Here is a 19,503-nt window from a genome sequence, read left to right on the forward strand (position 1 = left end):
GGTATATATATTTATATAAGCAGGTATCTGGTGATCATCACATGTTTTAAATGACTTGCAGATATATTAACGAATCAATCTTTGTTCTTTCAGCCATCCGGATCGAGCAAATCTTCAGGCAAAAGGACGAAACGAGGCCCGAACAAAAAGTTGAAGGAGGGCGTAAAGTACAATATCGAGGCAGTCAAACCTAATGGCGAACCATTAGCGCCTAAGAAGATTGCGGACAAGTTCGTTCGTTAGTGCGGAGTTCTTGTGAAGGACCTCCCGATCTCCCTTCAAGAATGGAGAGAGCCAGCAAAAGACAAAAGACAAAAAGACAAAGAGGACGCTGCTCCACGTCCAGATGTTACTTTTGTCAACAAGAATCAAAAAGATCTGCTTTGGGATACTCTCATGGAACATTTCACCCTACCAGATCATTTCACAGAAGCAGATGTGCAGAAAGTCAAGGACGCTGCTCTTAGGAAGATGGCGGTTGCATTCAAGAACCACAAGAATCGTGAATGGGACAAGTACGTCAAGGGAGGAAGGAAGACTCCAGTATTCGAGGGAACACTAGAGAACCAACGTGCTCATTGGGACGATTTCGTGAAATTCAAGGATTCGGAATTAGCTAAGGAACGGTCGAGAATAAACAAGAAGAATGCCGAAAAAAGGATAAGTTCCATAAGCTGGGGCCAGGTGGCTATGCGGTGGCAATGCCTAAGTGGGATAAGTCTGAGAAAGAGATGGAGGATGCAGGTGTCACTCCGGTTACTAAGAGCTGGCCCCCCAGGTGCAGGACTTGGTTCTATGCGCATGTCGGGGAGTTGGACCCGAAGACAGGCAATGTTTCGACGAAGGCAAGTTTGAAGGGAGCCGACGATGCGATACTTGTTGCAATAGAAGAGGCACGATCGGGGGTGTTCCAGCCCAACAGAGAGAACGACGAGCTTACGCGTGCCCTGGGAAATCCTGAACACCCGGGAAGAACACGAGGCATGGGCGCTATTCCGTGGTATGAGGGGTTTTCAGACTGGAACAACGACTACAGAACCCGTGCGAGAAAGAAGATTGCGGAGGAGAAGAAGAGGAAGATGGAGGAGGAGCAGAGGAAGCGGGACTATGAACGCCTCCAAGGCCTAGAAGCAAGTCAAGCGGAATTGGCAGTCAAATTCCAGCGGCAGCAGGAGCAGATCGACTCACTTACCCAGCAAAGGGGGTCTCAGCAGCTGCAGCAACTAGCGGATGATCCAGCATTGGATAGCACAGGCCCTTCCATGCCGAGAAGCAGCATGGGTTCGGCTGCCCAGGACGACGCAATGCTGGGTAGATACCCCGTGGATGACATCACGGAGAACACTAACTGTGAGCTACACGTCAAAATGAAGAACATATCCATGAAGGTGGCGGACGCCGTTGCTTTTACAAATCCCCCCGAGGCAACCTTCCATTGCAACCCAATTCCAGCGGGCTATGCTCGTGTCTTGGTTGATGAGGTGGTGGACCCAGCATATTCGGAGCTACAGCTTGACATTCCTGGAGGTGACAGCGAGCGCTTTCTCGGAGAGGCCAAACATCGTATCATCCTATGGAAAAAGGATTGCATCATCTTTCGAAGGCCACCGACACCGTGTCAGACGACTCCTCGTTGAAGTCCGCCACCGAGTCAGCAGTCTCCCGCTCCTGCAAGTCCACCAAGTCCGGCAAAGTGTCAGGCCACTCCTCCTCCAAGTCCGGCAAAGTGTCAGGCCACTCCTCCTCCTCCAAGTCCGCCACAGCGTCAGACGTCCACTCCTCCTCCAAGTCCGGCACAACCTCAGGCCACTCCTCCTCGTCCAACTCAGCCCCATCAGCCGTCTCCGCCGCCTCAGCAATCGCAGAAGAGACACCCCGCAGCTATGGTGCGTAGCGGTACGAGTCGAGGTAGTACAGGAAGTACAGGCGGAGGCAAGCGATATAAATATGGTCCAAGCCTCACGCCTCTTCCGCAGAGGGCTTATGATAGGTCCGAGGAGGAAATCGCAGCCATATCAAAGGCCGAGGTGGAAGCCCATTTTGCACCAAAACCGCCACCGCCGCCAAGGGAGAAAGTGCCTGAGGAAACGATTGACCACTTGATTCATATGGCTCAACCACCAGCTCCCAAGCCTGTTGACACAGACTATGAGCGCCACATCAGGAAGTTAAATCGAGCACGTCTACAAAAGGAGGCGAGCACGTCTACATCGGGATCGAGCAAACAAGAATCAGCTGACAAAAAATGCGGGAAAACCATTCCCCAGCTGGGAGAACAGGCGGCGCAATCGGTCCCCTCGCTTGTTGTGCCAACAACACGTGACAGTACGCGCGCCCAATATTATTGTGGGCAAACAGTGCACGTTCCCGAGGTGGGCAATCTGGTAATAACGGAGGAGCATATAATGCAGGCTGAAGTTCTCAACATCACAGTTGGACAACTCCTCGAGATCGAGCCCATGCCTGTGCTTAGAGAGGATGAAATAAAACGGAAATATGTCCGGGGCCAACCTTTGGTCGCGCCAGACAAGGTCAAGAACCTCCCAACGAGAATGTATGAATTGCATCAATGGTACATGAACATTACCAACATTTCAGATCGATTTTCCCTCATGGTGAATGTCAAGGAGGAGCATTACTTCCATGAGAAAGCTCTGTCCGTTGAGTATTCTGAACTGTTTCAGTTATACAATCAAGACGCACTCGACAAATCTATCGTCAGTTGCTATTGTCTATAAGTGATTTCTTTCTGTAATTTAAGTCTCAAGCTAGTTGTAGTGATCCTTTTGATCAATCATTACCTGTAATTATCCTCACTATATTCTTTTCTGTGGTATTATGCAAGATGAAGATGTATGAAATGAGAAAAGGTGGACGCTTTGGCATTGGTTCATTGACCCAAACACCTTTAATGAATACACATGGCTAATGAATCCACGTCAGCAAAAGGACGTAGAGGACAACATGCTAGAGTTCTTGAAGCGCCTCAAATACAATGAAGATATACTACTTCCTTACAACTTCTAGTGAGTCACACTGTCTTGTACTACAAATTCTCTGTTTTTGCCTACTAGCTAGCTACATGTTTTTGTTTACATATGCCCGCTTAATTAAGACATGCAAACGTGTGTGCATGCAGATTTCACTGGGTCTTGTGTATCATTAAAGTTGACGACGGAACAGTTGAAATACTGGACTCACTACTCAAAGCAAAAACTGACTATAACATCTTGTTTGGGATAGTCAACAGGTAATTTAATTCAATCATTATTAACTATATATCTTGGCCTATTTAGTTCGTCATTTCATGATATGAACTATTTAATAACCCCTTTATTCATTTTCTTTGTCGGCGGGGCAGGGCTTGGGCAAGGTTCATCAAGGTCACGGAAGGCGAATGGAAACCAAAGCTTAAATGGTTTCGATCCAAGGTAAGTAATTAAGTAGTACTAGCTAGCTAGCTAGCTGCCATCTCTTTAATTATCATGCTTGATTAATTATTATCTGATCAAATTCCATTATCGTAAAGGCCCTGAAGCAGGCGCAGGGGACTGATCTGTGTGCATTCTGCATTTGCGAGAACATTCGCATGATGGCGTCTGAAAGGAGCAGATCTCAAAGACAGGAATGGGTACGCTTGTTCAAAGAGGTGCGGCAGAAGCTCCTAGAAACGGAGCGCGTAGAAGCACTTCAAGAGGAAATAGCGGGATTTTTGCTCGACCAGGTCATAAATCCGAAGGGAGAATACTATTACCCGCTACCGCCCCCATGAAAACCACTTCCAATTGTCATCGTGCTCCGAAGGCACCAATTAGGCTAATGCCACTGGCTCCGAAGGCAACATGCATATGTAGGAGAAATTGTATATAGCTATACATGTGTGTATGTGTGAATTAATTAATATGGTGGTTTGTGAGACATTGATGATATATATATATATATATGCATAATGTGTACAATGTGTAGTATCGTAAAATACCAGCAAATGAAAAAGAATTAAAATGGAAACACAAAATTAAATGAAAAAGAAATCATAAAACTAAAAAACCCCAAACCTTATAGTACCGGTTGGTCTTACCAACCGGTACTAAAGGGCTCCAGGCCCCCGGAGCTGGCTCGTGCCACGTGGTTGCCCTTTAGCACCGGTTCGTGCTGAACCGGTACTAAAGGGGGGGGCCTTTAGTGACCACACTTTAGTGCCGGTTATGGAACCGGCACTAAAGGGCCTTACGAACCGGTGCTATTGCCCGGTTCTGCACTAGTGTATGTGGTCTAGTTGTTGGGAAAATTTGCAAATATGAATTTCGACTTTATTTGCAATATCTCTAGAGAATTTGTAAAAATGGGCATAACTTTTGCATACTAAATCGGATGAAAAAGTGTTTTATATGAAAAATCATCTACTCGAAAAGTTACATCCGAATTTAAATGGGGGAACCCCGTTAAACATTTTCAAAATCCTCAAAAACCAAACAAAAAAAAGTTACGGGGCTTTTAAGATCTAGAGTGGAAAAAATCGAAAAAATTTCAAACTGTGTGGTCAAACTGTGGTCAAACAATGGTCAAACTAATTATTCTAGAATATTAGTGTTACTAAATAATTATTTTAGTTTTTTTGAATTTTGGTCAAATCTGGTCAAACTATGGCCAAACTATGGTCAAACTGTGGTCAAACCGTGGTCAAACTAATTATTCAAGAAATATTAGTGTTACTAATTTTTTAGAACAATAGTTTCAAACTCAAATAGTGCAATGTGTGACTTGATGCTCAAGCTAAATTCCTGAGGTTAATAGGATTGACATCTTACTATTGTCAAGAAAACAACAAGTGCAGACTTGGAAGCGAGGGAGAATAGAACCCGGAAGTTAAGCGTGCTCAGGCTGGAGTAGTGAGAGGATGGGTGACCGTCCAGGAAGTTAGATGATTTGAATGATGAGGGGTGATTAGAGATTAAATTGAGCAGCGATGAGCGGTGATTAGAGATTTGAGGTTAAAATAATTAAGAAAATTGAAAATTAGGGAAAAAATCAAAATATTTTTTCAAAAAAATCAAAAAAAAACCGCGCTGGTAGTAGTAGCGCGGGTTTTTACCCACGCTACTACTAAAGGACGTAGTAGTAGCGTGGGTGGCACCCGCGCTACTGCTATAAGTTAGCTGTAGCGCCTTATTAGTAGCGCCGGCCCCCGCGCTACTAATAGGCCCAAAACCCGCGCTGCTGCTAGACTTTTCCCTAGTAGTGATAGGATACAGTTTGGAGGAACTTTGGTAGTTAAATAGCCTTCCTTTCAAATTGCCAATTTCTTTCTTGTGCTATGAATGGAGTGTAGTTTTATCCACATCATTGTAGCTTGTCTGAATGACATAAATTTGGTATGTGTACAAGTTTAGCAAATATGATGATCTTTTTGTCATAGCATACATGGTGTCCGAAGTGAGCATCCTAGGTTGCAGTTGGATCTGTTACGTTGGCTGTTGTTATTCTTGTTATTTTGCATGAAAATACAGTATTTGTGAATCACCTTTCTGCTGTTTTTAGAATATACACTTAGAATTCGAACAGAAACTAATGACTAGGACAGAATAGTATCTAGCTTGGCTGTTGTTAGAGGTCTGAGCTATAGAAGTTACCGCAGTAAATAAAGTCTAAAGTATCTTGTAAACTCTTTCTTATTTCTGGCCGATTATGTTTATTCTTTGGTGATAAATACAATTACGCTCCATAAAATGAGCGAATGTCAGAGAAGGTCGCTCTCAGTTTCAGTTTAAAACCATTTGTTATGGTGCCAACTACTTTCTTAATTTTAATGTGGTCACAGTAAAGTCATCTAATGAACAACTCCTTGTATAATTTAACTTGTTGATATTCACAGAAGCTTTCTGGTCATCAATGAATATAGTGTCTAGAAATAAGGACATTTTAACTAGTGCTTAGCATGCCCTTTACATGGTTACATATGCTTGAATGGAGTGCCTTCCTTAGTAGGTGTTTCGTTACTAACTTGCCTTGTGAAGTAATAGTTGTTGTCAATGCTATGTTTTATACAAATTATGTTGCCATTGTCTTTACGAATGCATGAATGTAATCGCAAATTCTTTACATTTTGTAGGAAAAGACATGCAAGAGGACGAGGAACCATGAAGCCAGTGGTTCGTGTCAATGAGATATTTTGTGTAATGGTGACTGGATCGTTGGAGATGCATTTTATGTATCATTTTGTAATGTTGTGTCTGAGAAAATGAACCATATTGTAATGGATGAACTATTTAGATGTGAAATTAGTTAATGTGTTATTGTTTGGTTATGGCTTACTATTGTCATGAGATGCACATTATAGTTATGAAATATTAAACTTAGACTGATATTTTGTTGATAACGCAAATGTAAGCTATTGGATGTTTGTGGGCAATACAAAAAAACTGTATCATAGTCCGTTCAAGAAAGCTAATGCAAGGGCCAACGAAAAATTGGTCGGGAAAACAAACCCTGTCACAAAGTCGGTCGGGAAAGCCTCATAGCAGGCCCAATAGACTGTTTGTCGGGGAAACAAATCCTGTTAGACAGTCGGTCGGGAAAGCCTCATGGCAGACCCAATAGACTGTTGGTCGAGAAAGGCCCATGGCAGGCCCAATAGAATGTCGGTCCGGAAAAGTACCCCATAGCCGACAAGTGATCGGTTGGCTAAGATATGTCGGTCGGGAAAGAACTTTTCCCATCTGGACTTTCTTCAACAAACAAGATCGGTCGGCAATAGTCTTTCCCAACCGATTGCCTGTCATGGGAAGTTGTTTTTCCAACCAACCTGATTGTCGACAGTAGTCATCATCCTTTTTCTTGGATGGTTTAGGAGGGTAAGACATGGGTATCTGAACCCATGGTTCTCTTTCTCTACCATGCTTCCTAGCAATAAAATCATTCTTATCATAACGTTTGTTTTTAGGTTGTGAGTTATCAAGATCAACAGCTGGTTCAATCTCCACATCATTATCATTACTAGGTTGAGCATCAACATGAACACCATTATCAATATTATCACAAGGTTCATGTTCATCACCAGATTGTGTCTCAGCATCAGAAATAGAAATATTAGGATTCTCAGGTGTAACAGAAACAGGATCACTAGCATGCATATTCCTATCATCTTTCTTTTTATTTCTATTACCAGGATTAATAGGTGTGTCAGTATTAATTTTCTGAGAATCTTGCTCAACTCTCTTAGGATGGCCCTCAGGATACAAAGGTTCCTGAGTCATTTTACCACCTCTAGTAACAACTTTAACAGAAGTATTATTCGATTCATTAAGCAAATCATTCTGAGCCTTAAGTACTTGCTTTGCTTGGGTAGTGACCATAGAAGAATGTTTACTAATAAGCTTAAGATCAGTAGCATTTTTATCAACACGAGCACTTAAGTGATTAATCATACGAGAATTTTGTTTCGGTTGTCTGCTAACATAATCATTAAAACTCTGTTGTTTGACAACAAAATTATCAAATTCATCTAAGCATAAGCTAGCAGGTTTATCATAAGGGATGTCATTATCATTGAATCTACGAAGAGAATTTACCTCTACTACCTGTGTCGGGTTATCAAGACCATGTATCTCTTCAATAGGTGGTAGATTCTTAACATCTTCAGATTTGATACCTTTCTCTTTCATAGATTTCTTTGCTTCTTGCATATCTTCAGGACTGAGGAATAGAATACCTCTTTTCTTCGGAGTTGGCTTCAAAGGTGGTTCGAGAATAGTCCAAGCATTATCATTAGCCAATATATTATTCAACAGAATCTCAGCTTGTTCCACAGTTCGCTCCCTGAAAACACAACCAGCACAACTATCTAGGTGGTCCCTAGAAGCATCGGTTAGTCCATTATAAAAGATATCAAGTATTTCATTTTATTAAGAGGATGATCAGGAAAAGCATTAAGTAATTGGAGAAGCCTCCCCCAATCTTGTGGGAGACTCTCTTCTTCAATTTGCACAAAATTATATATCTCCTGCAAGGCAGCTTGTTTCTTATGGGCAGGAAAATATTTTTTACAGAAGTAATATATCATATCATGGGGACTACACACACAACCAGGATCAAGAGAAGTAAACCATGTCTTAGCATCACCCTTTAGCGAGAAAGGAAACAATTTAAGGATATAGTAATAGCGAATTTTCTCCTCATTAGTGAATAGGGAGGCTATATCATTTAATTTAGTAAGATGTGCTACAACAGTTTCAGATTCATAACCATGAAAAGGATCAGATTCAACCAAAGTAATTAACTCAGGATCAACAGAGAACTCATAATCCTTATCAGTAACAAAGATAGGTGAAGTAGCAAACTTAGGATCATACTTCATTCTAGCATTCGAAGATTTTTCTTTCCACTTGTGTAGTAAATTCTCAAGATCATAGCTATCCTTACAAGCAAGAAAGTCCTCTGCTACCTCTCCTTCCATAACACAACCTTTCGGTATATTAGGCAATTCATATCTAGGAGGACTAGGCATAGCAGGTGTAGCAACATGTTCAATTTCAATAATTTCATCAGTTTCAGAAGTATCATCAAATTCAACAGTAGCTCTAGCAATTTGTGCATCAAGAAATTCACCAAGTGGCATATTATCATCAAGCAAAGCATCATCATAAGCATCATGCATAAGAAGTAGCATCATCAAGAACATGCGACATATCAGGATTACTAACAGGTGGTGGTGTCGCAAACTTACTCATAACAGAAGGTGAATCAAGTGCAGAGCTAGATGGCAGTTCCTTACCTGTCCTCGTAGTTGAGGGCAGAACCTTAGTTTTCGGATCTCTCCGATTCTTCATAGTGATAAGAAAATATAAATCTCAAGTAACTCAGAGAATAAAGCTATGCTCCCCGGCAACGACGCCAGAAAAAGGTCTTGATAACCCGCAAGTATAGGGGGTCGCAACTGTTTTCAAGGGTAGAGTATTCAACCCAAAATTATTGATTCGACTCAAGGGGAGCCAAAGAATACTCTTGAGTATTAACAGTTGAGTTTTCAATTCAACCACACCTGAAAGACTTAGTATCTGCAGCAAAGCTTTAGTAACAAAAGTGGTATGATAGTAACGGCAATAGTGATGATAGTAGAGGTAGTAATTTGTGTAGCAGAAGTAAAAGCAGTAGCAGTAAAGTAACTTAGCAACAACCAGTATGGGAAAAGCTCGTAGGCATTGGACCAGCGATGGATAATTGTGTCAGTTGATATTCATCATGTAACAGTTATAACACAGGGTGGTATGTAACTAGCTCCAGTTCATCAATGTAATGTAGGCATGTGTTCCGTATATAGTCATACGTGCTTAGGGAAAAGAACTTGCATGACATCTTTTGTCCATCCCTCCCGTGGCAGCGGGGTCCTATTGGAAACTAAGGGATATTAAGGTCTCCTTTTAATAGAGTACCAGAACAAAGCATTAACACATGGTGAATACATGAACTCCTCAAACTACGGTCATCTCCGGGAGTGGTTCCAGCTATTGTCACTCCGGGGTTGCCGGGTCATAACACATAGTAGGTGACTACAACTTGCAAGATAGGATCAAGAACACACTTATATTCATGAAAACATAATAGGTTCAGGTCTGAAATCATGGCACTCGGGCCCTAGTGACAAGCATTAAGCATAGCAAAGTCACAGCAACATCAATCTCATAACATAGTGGATACTAGGGATCAAACCCCATCAAAACTAACTCGATTACATGATAGATCTCATCCAACCCATCACCATCCAGCAAGCCTACCACTACAAGAAATATGTCAACTAGTGACCTTCTGTCAGTGACCCTGGAAGAAATGGTCATAGATCTATGACCATTTCAGACCAATTGGTCAAAAGCTGTTCGGGGGGCTCCAAACCCTAAACCATTGCGACCATTTTGGTCAGAAAGGTCGTAATTTCCTTACATGAAATGGTCATAAAGCAAATAGCGCTAGTCCGCTGCCTTATTTCTAGTTGTTAACGACCAATATAGATGGTCATAGCCTTGTAAATTGTGGTGGGTTGCAATGACTAGGCGCCACCTCATCAGTTTTGCCTATGTGTCATGTCCATGTGGCAGTTTTTGCCCTAGGTTGTGAAGCAACCTATATTTCTGTCATTCCCAAAATTCCCAAAAAAATCTCATAAATTCTTTGGGTCATATCTTCGTCAAATATGTAAAAACCTTCCTTGCCTAGTTCAAAAATAATTCAAAAATATTCATTTTCCTATTCTGTTCAGAACAACAGTTTGTGAAGGAAGTACCACTTTGGCATGTCCAAATAGTATCCATTTTCTACAGTGCTTTCTTATGCCCAAATAACCATCCTCCACCAAATGCCAGCTCAATCCATTCATTATTTTGAGCCGTGCTTCAACATTCGTATTTATGTCCAGTGTGGTAGTTTGCAAAGCAAGTACCACCTAGGCTCCTCCTTTTGAGCTGAAAATTTGTGAAGGCGGTCTTCTTAGTAACTGATCATCCTCAGCCAAAACACACGCCCATCAGCCATGTACATTTCCTGTACCGCTAATCAAACACTTGGCTGCTAATTCATGTTTGAGCATCGATCAGTCTCCTCGTGAGAATCTTGTTGTAATTTTCTTCCTAGCACCTACCTGGGGAGTGCCCAACCCACTAGACGTGCCTAGGCCGCCCAGAACACATGGCAACGCCACGGTCCCGCGGTGACCACGCGGTGGGCATGCGAGTTTACGCGCTCTAGAGTTGGAACCCTCGGCCACCGCCCAAACCTCGACGTATCGCCACCAAACCATGTATTTATGATTAAATAGGTACTTATGTAACTAGAAATGATTTTTGAAAAAAATAAATAGCAAACTATGAGGCAGCTGCAGTTCAAATTTGACCCGCTTCCAACTGAATCCGCGGAAATTTATCTTTTTCACGAGAGGTAGATCAAAACTTTTTAAACCCAACCATTTTGTCAAGTGTGAATTAAATATGGCCTAGTATTTCAGAAAAATGATTTGGTCCAATTCTGCAACAATTATTTTGGAGGTCCTTCACAAAAAAACCTCCTTTTGGGCACTCGAAAAATGGAAAATGGTTTTTCGTCCAAAGAAAATGAAAACTTCCTTAGGCAACATTGTTTCCCATTCCAATATGCACCCTTGTGCACAATATGAGATCATTTGAACAAACTATGCCATGAATGTGGCCATAAGATTGATCATTTGGCTTGAAAGCCACTGATCTCCACACATGATAGCTCGTTTCTGAGAACACTTTTTTAAAATAATTGTCGTATTACAAGTTTATTATTTTTCCTGGGAACTTGGCCACATATAATGACACAATGCGAAGGTTTCCCAATTTTTTGTTTTTTTTGAATTTTTTATGCCCGTTTCAAAATGCGGTCAAAACGGCGAGAATGACCGTTCCTAGCTAGTGGTTGAATCTTGGAATTTTTTTGGTGTTTCTCTCATTAAATAGATACTTATGTACCTAGAAATGATTTTTGGAAAAAATAAATAGCAAACTATCAGGCAGCTGTAGTTCAAATTTGACCCGCTTCCAGCTGAATCGGCGGAAATTTGTCTTTTTGACGAGAGGTGGATCAAAACTTTTTACACCCCAACCATTTTGTAAATTGTGCATTAAATATGGCCTAGTATTTAAAAAAATGATTTGGTCCAATTTTGCAACAATTATTTGGGAGGTCCTTCACAAAAAAACCTCCTTTTGGGCACTGAAAAAATGGAAAATGGTTTTTTCGTCCAAAGAAAATGAAAACTTCCTTAGGAAACATTGTTTTCCATTCCAATATGCACCCTTGTGCACAATATGAGATCATTTGAACAAACTATGCCATGAATGTGGCCATAAGATTGATCATTTGGCTTGAAAGCCATGAATCTTCACACTTGATAGCTCGTTTCCGAGAACACTTTTTTAAAATAATTGCCGTATTACAAGTTTATTATTTTTCCTGGTAACTTGGTCACATATGATGACGCAATGCAAAGGTTTTCCAATTTTTTGATTTTTTCTGAATTTTTTATGCCCGTTTCAAAATGCGGTCAAAACGGCGGGCTTGACTGTTCCTAGCTAGTGGTTGAATCTTGAAATTTTTTGGTGTTTCTCCGATTAAATAGATACTTACGTACCTATAATTGATTTTTGGAAAAAATAAAGAGCAAACTACAGGCCAGCTATAGTTCAAATTTGACCCGCTTCCAGCTAAATCGACGGAAATTTGTCTTTTTCACGAGAGGTGGATCAAAACTTTTTACACCCAACCATTTGGTCAATTTTGCATTAAATTTTTCCTAGTATTTTATAAACATTATTTGGTCCAATTTTGCAACATATATATGGTAGGTCTTTCACAAAAAAAACTCATTTCGGGCACTCAAAAAATGGAAAACGAAATTTCTGTGCAAAGAAAATGAAAATTCCCTTAGGCAACATTGTTTGGAATTCCAAGATGCACCCTTGTGCACAATATGAGATTTTTTTTTAAAAAATTCATGTGAAAAGATAGAAGAAAAACAAAAGAATGCTCAGGTAAATTCTTTTTTGAAACATAACTTGTCTTTTTGATGAGAGGTGGATCGAAAACATTTTACATGTTAAGATTTGGTCAACTGTACAGAAAATGATGTCTTATAGTTTTGGAAATGGTGTGATTCCATTTTGAAACAAATATTTGATAGATTCTTCTCAAAAAATGAATATTTTCACTCCGAAAATAGAAAATAATCTTTTTCCTAAAAACTCATTTCTCATAACACTTTGTAAAGATATTTGTCTTATTCCAATTCCAAGTTTGTTAGTTTTACTAAAAACTAGGTCAGATTTACTGACACAATGAGAATGTTTTTTTTTAATTTCTCATATCATAAAACTCTTTATATGATTCAACACCTTATTTTTAGTCAATTACGACCAATTTAGATGGTCATAACGTGTACTGGGTTCTGATTGGTCCATAGGCATGTCACGCAGATCGCGCCTCCAATGCCGTCGGATGCTCTCGGATCCGACGGTAGCCCTTTCTCCCTCACCCCATCTTTGTCTCAAACAAAAAACTCCATCACCCTCTCACCCCATGAAGCCCGGCCCACAGCCCCGCACGCAAACCCTAGCGCTATCCCTTGCAGCCGCCTCCCACCGCCACTCTAGATCCAGATCTGCGTCCCTCTCCGCTCGCTGCCTCCCTCTCCGCTCGCCGCCGGTCTGCACCCTCCCCTCCCATCCCTCTCCCCTACCTTTGCCGCCCATCTTCGCCGCCGCGCATCCACAGGAGCAACACGAGCGGCGCGCCATGGGGTGGCACCGCCAACTTCTTCTCATCAGCGCTCGCTGCGGAATGGAAATAAGGGGCCGGCTGTCGCCGCGCGCTGTTCCTGCGGGTTGTCGCTGCGGGGGCCGGCTGCATCCTCCTCCCGCCCATGGAGGATGATGAGGGCGAGGACGCGGAGGCCGGCGAGGGGGGAGGCGGTGGAGGGGTGTGCCCGCTCTGGTACGAGCTCACTCGTATGTGATCCCGGGCACCGGAGGGCCAGCGACAAGTCCGTGAAGGAGAAGCGCAAGATCGTCAACGGAGGCGACCTAATCTGGTCCATTGGCGCTTCTCCCAGTGGCGGCACGAGGAGCTCAGCCGCATCGTGGACGCCGCCGTGGAGCCCAACCTCGTCTCGAGGACCAACGACGGGTACGTTCATCGATCAATGAATCCCCTGCTATTTCAGTGCTCCCTCCCAGTTTGATCAGAAGTAATTTACCAAGTACCATTGTGATTCGCATGTCCAAATTACTCTACAGTGTATTTGTAGAATTACTCTATGGTAGAATAAACTTTGGCATGCCATCAGACTTCAGACGTAGCTACAGTATTGGGGAGGGTGCTCTCCTTGTGTTCAGTGACCACTTAGTCAGACGATGCTTTTGATTTACCTCTGACTGTAATCCTGCTGTTAGATTCAGCTGCTCCTATGCCCACCTGCAATTGGGTATAATGCAAGCACACACGGCCTCAAGTTAAACAAGTACCAGTCGCCGGTATTCAATATCTACACTACATGCATAGTCGTATAGTGCTGAAACTTGTACATGATGCATAAATTTGATTACTTGTCTCTGTATATCCACTCTACAATTAATAGTACTACTGTATAGTGCTGCCAAACTCCTTCACTGGTCATTTGTTCAGTTGGAGTGACTTAATCGAGCGCTATGAGGGCATAAATCATGGTGAATATCTGGTTAATACACAAACACATCTACTCATAGTACTAGTTATTTTACACTCAGAGTTAACTGCATTCTGATTCATCTGTATGATTCTTGCACACAGAAACTGTTTGCGGATATCGCAACGTTGAGGCATGAGAGTGACCACCTGGAGGCCAGCGTGAGGAGGCAGACAGGAGAAGACCTGCCGTCCGGCGCAACCGCGGCAGAGCTCCGCGGTCTGGAGCACAAGCTAGAGTGCATGCTGGGTAAAGTCCGTGAAACGAAGATATGCGTGCTGTTACAACACCCTGCACTGCACAATATTCACCTCGGCTCACATGCCACTCTCAGTACAGGATAATCAATGGTTACTTGACTTTCTTATGTGCAGGATAAACTGATGGAGGAGCAGCTGGACGAATCACACCACAGGGTAAGTAGATGTAATCGTAAGGGAAATAGAATGATTTAAGATGCAGACAAGCAGTTGTGAACTTGTGATTGATCGTGCATATGGCTCTGTTGGTGTGTGATGCATGCAGGTGCACATCCTGGAGGAGCAGAACAGCTTCCTTGGCCACATGGTATGGTAGGAGTGATTTGCATCGTTGCGTCCCTGCGTGCCATAGAGTAATTAATATCTCTCTATGTGTATTGTGATTCGCATGTCCAAATTAATTACCATTGTGGTCAGGACTTAAGACAGCTAGAGTACCATAGAGTAATTCTACAAATACACTGTATATAAGTGAATACATTTCTGCTTGTAAGAGGGTGTTTGGTTAGAGTTAGAATACATTTCACTGTCCACGGCCATATATAAGTTTACGTGGTACCATCATAGAGTTAGAATAATTTTTTCCATGCTCAAAGATTGAGTCATGTACAAAGTTGCCATGCTGATTTTTAGACAGATAAAAACAGGATGTTGAATACCTGCTACTAATGGATACAAGGACGAAATGCACAGTTTCCTGTCAAGTATTGTTTGTTTGGTGAAAGAATGTTGTTTTTTCCTTCCAAGTATAATGCTCCTTTCATGTAGTGATGATACTACATCTATTTCATGTCATGTTTATGCCTCTTTGAGAAAATGTGTTGCACCTACAGTGATCAATCTAACTTACCGATTTTATTTTATAGGCCTTCAAGTACAAGAGGCTTCTGCTTGACTATAACAGCGTACATGACCAACAAGTTCTGCTGATGAGTAGCATCTCTTATTTAGCCATTGTTTCAGCAATTTTCACTTAAGCAGACATGTGTTCTGGTTCTCAGTTCCTGCATAGGCATTGCTGATAAGATAAAGAATAACAACTATATAAATGGAGGTGGTTGGGTAGCATGGATTATGCTGGACTGACTAAGCTTGAGTCCAAATTTCCTTAATTGTGAATTCAGTTAGCCATTGTTTGAGCAAATCATTTCTGCATGCATGTGTACTGGGGTTAGTACTATCTACTATGGTGAATGCCATCAAACAATTAAGTTGCTTCATTTGATTGCCTGCTACATCTCCACTTAAATACTCATAATGCTACTGTCCAGATCTTGTTCAACTGGACTGACTACATATCTCTTGTTAAAATTGTGATCTTGATCTTTTGTTTAAACCTGAAACATCATGCATAACTAGCTCTTCCTTTAGAGTCTAAACCTGAGACCTCTTTTGTTTTATATTCAGTTCTATCACTGATGGTCACACTGCTGTTTTGCTATGCTTGATAAACCTGAGACCTCTTTCTATTCTTCTTCTTTAGGTCACACTGTTGTTTTGCTGTGGTTGATAAACCTGAGACTTCTTTCTATTATTCAAGGCGGTTTTGTTTAGGCCATCCATGGAGCAGAAAGAACGGACATTGCTACTTCAGCAAGAGGGAAGGTAATGATCCTGATGATACTCTTATCATTTTGTTAAAGGGAATATGTGTCCAGTCAATGCATGCTCTGGATGCTAGCTAGTCCTACTGGGCAATATAGCTAATACTTTTCTTATTCTCACAGACCCAACGAGGCCATGATGCTTACCTTGCTCGAGCGCATCAACCCCGACCATGGCACCACATTCACAGTCTTGAGGTAGCCGTGCTGCAACTACATCAACGCTATCTTCTCTGACTAGATAAGTCTTCGGTGTATCCCATTATTTTCTTTTGTTCTTTGGTCGATGGGCCATGATGCCATTGTGTTGATTCCCTATGTGATGCAGAAGCTATGGTGTTTTGTTTTAAGTCTGTTGTAAATTGTAATTGATAATGATTTGTGTAAAATTAGTGTAGAACATATGTCCTGTTATCTTAAGTCATTTGTGCATGCTCAATGAACCATCTGAGATTGAATCATTTTTTGCGTTCAACATCTAGAACCATTATGTCTGTGTTGGTATCATGCTACAACTGTGCTTTCTTGTCTCTTGTGTTGTGTGGTCCTTGTGGTTGTTACTGTTACATGTACATATGCTTCATGATTCGGTCCCTAGATGCTTTGCATGTTTGTTTTTATTCTGTTTCTAACTCCTTTTGTTTATTGTTAGATGCCTTTGTTCAGCCTCTACAAACAAGAGCTCCAACCTGAAAGTGAAGAAAGCAGAAGTATACTTGTAGAGCCTTTGTTCTAGTACTTTCCTACTTACATTATTGTTTCCATTGCATTTGTTTGGTTCTGACCAGTAGCAGTACACTAATGCTGGAAGTCTTTGTGTTCACTCTTTTATAGGAGCGCCAGGACAAATTTGAAGTGCAAAGCCATGAAGCCAAGTGCAAAGCCGGGATGCCAGAGATTTGTTTGTTCTGTTTGACTGTAATAGGCTGTAGAGATTGTGACATTGTAACAAATTTAGTGTTATTTGATAAATTATGTTTGTTTTGTTTTGTTTGAAATAGTGATTTAAAAATTTGTCAAATGTAAACCTGATTAGTGGGATCCACTTACCAAAATAATCTGAGCGATGTTGAAGATCTGATGTGTGGGACCAATATATGAGATTATGATTTTTTTGAGCAGTATGTATGAGATTATGAAATGTGGGGCTTGTCTGGCTAGTAGGCTCGGCTCCAACATATATGGCTGGTAATATTTGAAGTATTTTGTGTGTTTTCTGTATGCCAATTTAAATATTATGTATTTATTTATGTTAAATTGGAAAATGAAGAATGTGACCCTGACAAAAAAAAGAAAAAATGAAACTGTTGAGACAAAAAGGCCATGGGCCAAAAATAAAAAGGCTGCAATATTGGGCTTGGTCCATGAAGCTGACAAAAAATTCACAGAAAAAAATATAAATGGGCTGAATTAATGGGCTCGGCCTATATAAACACCGAATTGGACCGGACTGATTCTTGTGCCACATCAGATTGCCACGTCGGATGCCTACGTGGCCTGGGGAGGCTGCTAGTGACCAAAACAAAACAATTGGCATATTTTGGTCGTAAACGTCCACGACCTTCTCACAGAGAAGGTCGTTAATTTCAGTTTACGACCGCCAGCTTTTGACCTTGTGTTTTTGGTCAAAAAAGGTCGCAAATGAAAAACAATGACCTTTCAGTGACCAATAGTCAAGGTCACAAGTTGACATATTTCTTGTAGTGTACGATGAGATTACTCACGAACGATGGAGAGCATCATGGAATTGGCGATGAAGGTTGGTTGATGATGACGACGGCGTCGATTTCTCCTCTCCAGAGCCCAAAACAAACTCCAAATCTGCCCTCCCGAGGAAGAACAGGCGGTGGAGGCGGCTCCTTATCATGAAACGCGATGAACTCTTCTCTCTAATTTCTTTTCTGGACGAAAGAGGCTATATGGAGTTGGAGAGGGAGGCTATGGAGCCACGAGGGCCCCACAAGCCTGCCAGGCGCGCCCTAGGGGGGCGCCTCCTGGGCTTGTGGGCCCCTGGATCTGTATCTTCGGGTAATTCTTCCTGCAGTATTTTTTATATATTCCACAAAAAACCTCGCAAGTTTCTAGTTCATTCGGAGAACTTTTATTTCTGCACAAAAACAACACCATGGCAATTCTGCTGAAAACAACGTCAGTCCGGGTTAGTTCCATTCAAATCATCCAAATTAGAGTCCTAAACAAGAGCAAAAGAGTTTGGAAAAGTAGATATGTTGGAGACGTATCAGACAGCTTGCTACATCTAGCTCCGACCTATTTGGCCTGAAGTGCTATGTGCCATGGATAATGCGCATGATGAAGCATCGGTCTACAGTGAAGTATATGCCATCAGATCACAATCACCATGTCTTCTTACCAGCAATTGCTTCTGCTGAAGATATCTATCCAAATGCCAACAAAAGAGCCATATGGAAAGCACTTGGATAAGGCAGTGGCAACCCCAATATTGAAGCTATTCATATTCCCAACAGTGAAGCTTCTGCTCTACAACTTACATGTCAACTGTGCCTTCCATAGCCAGCTCCCACTCATGCCACAACTTCTGTTATGCCCCCAAGGCCTGTGAAGCACGCCATAACACTGACCGATAGAGAGCTTCTTGTCTCTCTTCATTAGAAGCAGGATAAGCATCATGATTTGGTGAAGCGCCAACTTGCCTGTCTTGTATCTGATCTCAACAGAGTGCGAAACTTATCAACCAAGAATTCCTTTGTGGCCCATGAAGCCAATCGCCGTGCTTGGAAGAGTTTGACACTGCTCAGTTCTGAAGAGGATCTCAAATTCGATGGCTTCACAGAGAAGTTCTACTTTGACTCCAAGCCTCCTAAAACTGAGAAGTGGTGTGAGACGCCATCCCTTGAAGATTCAGATTATTCTTCCTCTGCGCCAATTGTCAATGCCAAAATCATTGATGAGGAAGAAGATGCAACGTCTCCACCACTGGCTTCACCAACACGCGCCACTGCATCAGGCCCTACTGCTCCGCCAACCTCCAAAGTGGACTCGGCTGCACCAACACCTCCATCACCTTATGTCTTCACACCTTTTTGGTCACTTGTTAACAAAAGGGGGAGAAGCATATGTGTTTATAGTCTTAAAGCGGGCTCTATGGGCTTATATACTTTTTTTAAGTTTGCAACTCCCGTTCTGCTACATTTGCTCTTTTGGGTTGTAAAAACTTAAGTCCTGATGGACGTCTGCCACTTCTGTTGGCTACTTCATTTGAAATTCTTCATTGCTTATCATATGCGCTTGAAGTCATTTGCGGACGCCCATATTTCATTGTGCATACCATTATCTTCATATCTTATATATGCACATGTATGACTTCATGAATAGAGGGAAATCTCCACAAATCAAACCTACCATGTGCATTTGCATTCAAAGGCAAATCAAC

At 41.8% G+C, this 19,503-nt stretch overlaps 1 long non-coding RNA gene across 8 annotated transcripts; it reads left to right on the top strand.

Annotated features, from left to right (window-relative positions):
* Nucleotides 1–13,096: 13,096 nt before the first annotated feature.
* Nucleotides 13,097–17,203, top strand: LOC119292340. Of its 8 annotated transcripts, none has more exons than XR_005142941.1 (8): nt 13,097–13,689; nt 14,188–14,239; nt 14,332–14,476; nt 14,602–14,643; nt 14,753–14,794; nt 15,354–16,092; nt 16,215–16,826; nt 16,926–17,203. It is a non-coding gene; the product is annotated as an uncharacterized LOC119292340 (long non-coding RNA). The 8 variants fall into 8 exon arrangements; XR_005142943.1 differs by lacking the exon at nt 14,188–14,239 and having other exon boundaries at nt 16,215–16,289; nt 16,744–16,826; XR_005142946.1 differs by lacking the exon at nt 14,188–14,239 and having other exon boundaries at nt 16,215–16,289; nt 16,744–16,809.
* Nucleotides 17,204–19,503: the final 2,300 nt, after the last annotated feature.

Source organism: Triticum dicoccoides, chromosome 4B (assembly GCF_002162155.2).
Source record: "Triticum dicoccoides isolate Atlit2015 ecotype Zavitan chromosome 4B, WEW_v2.0, whole genome shotgun sequence".
NCBI lineage: Eukaryota > Viridiplantae > Streptophyta > Magnoliopsida > Poales > Poaceae > Triticum > Triticum dicoccoides.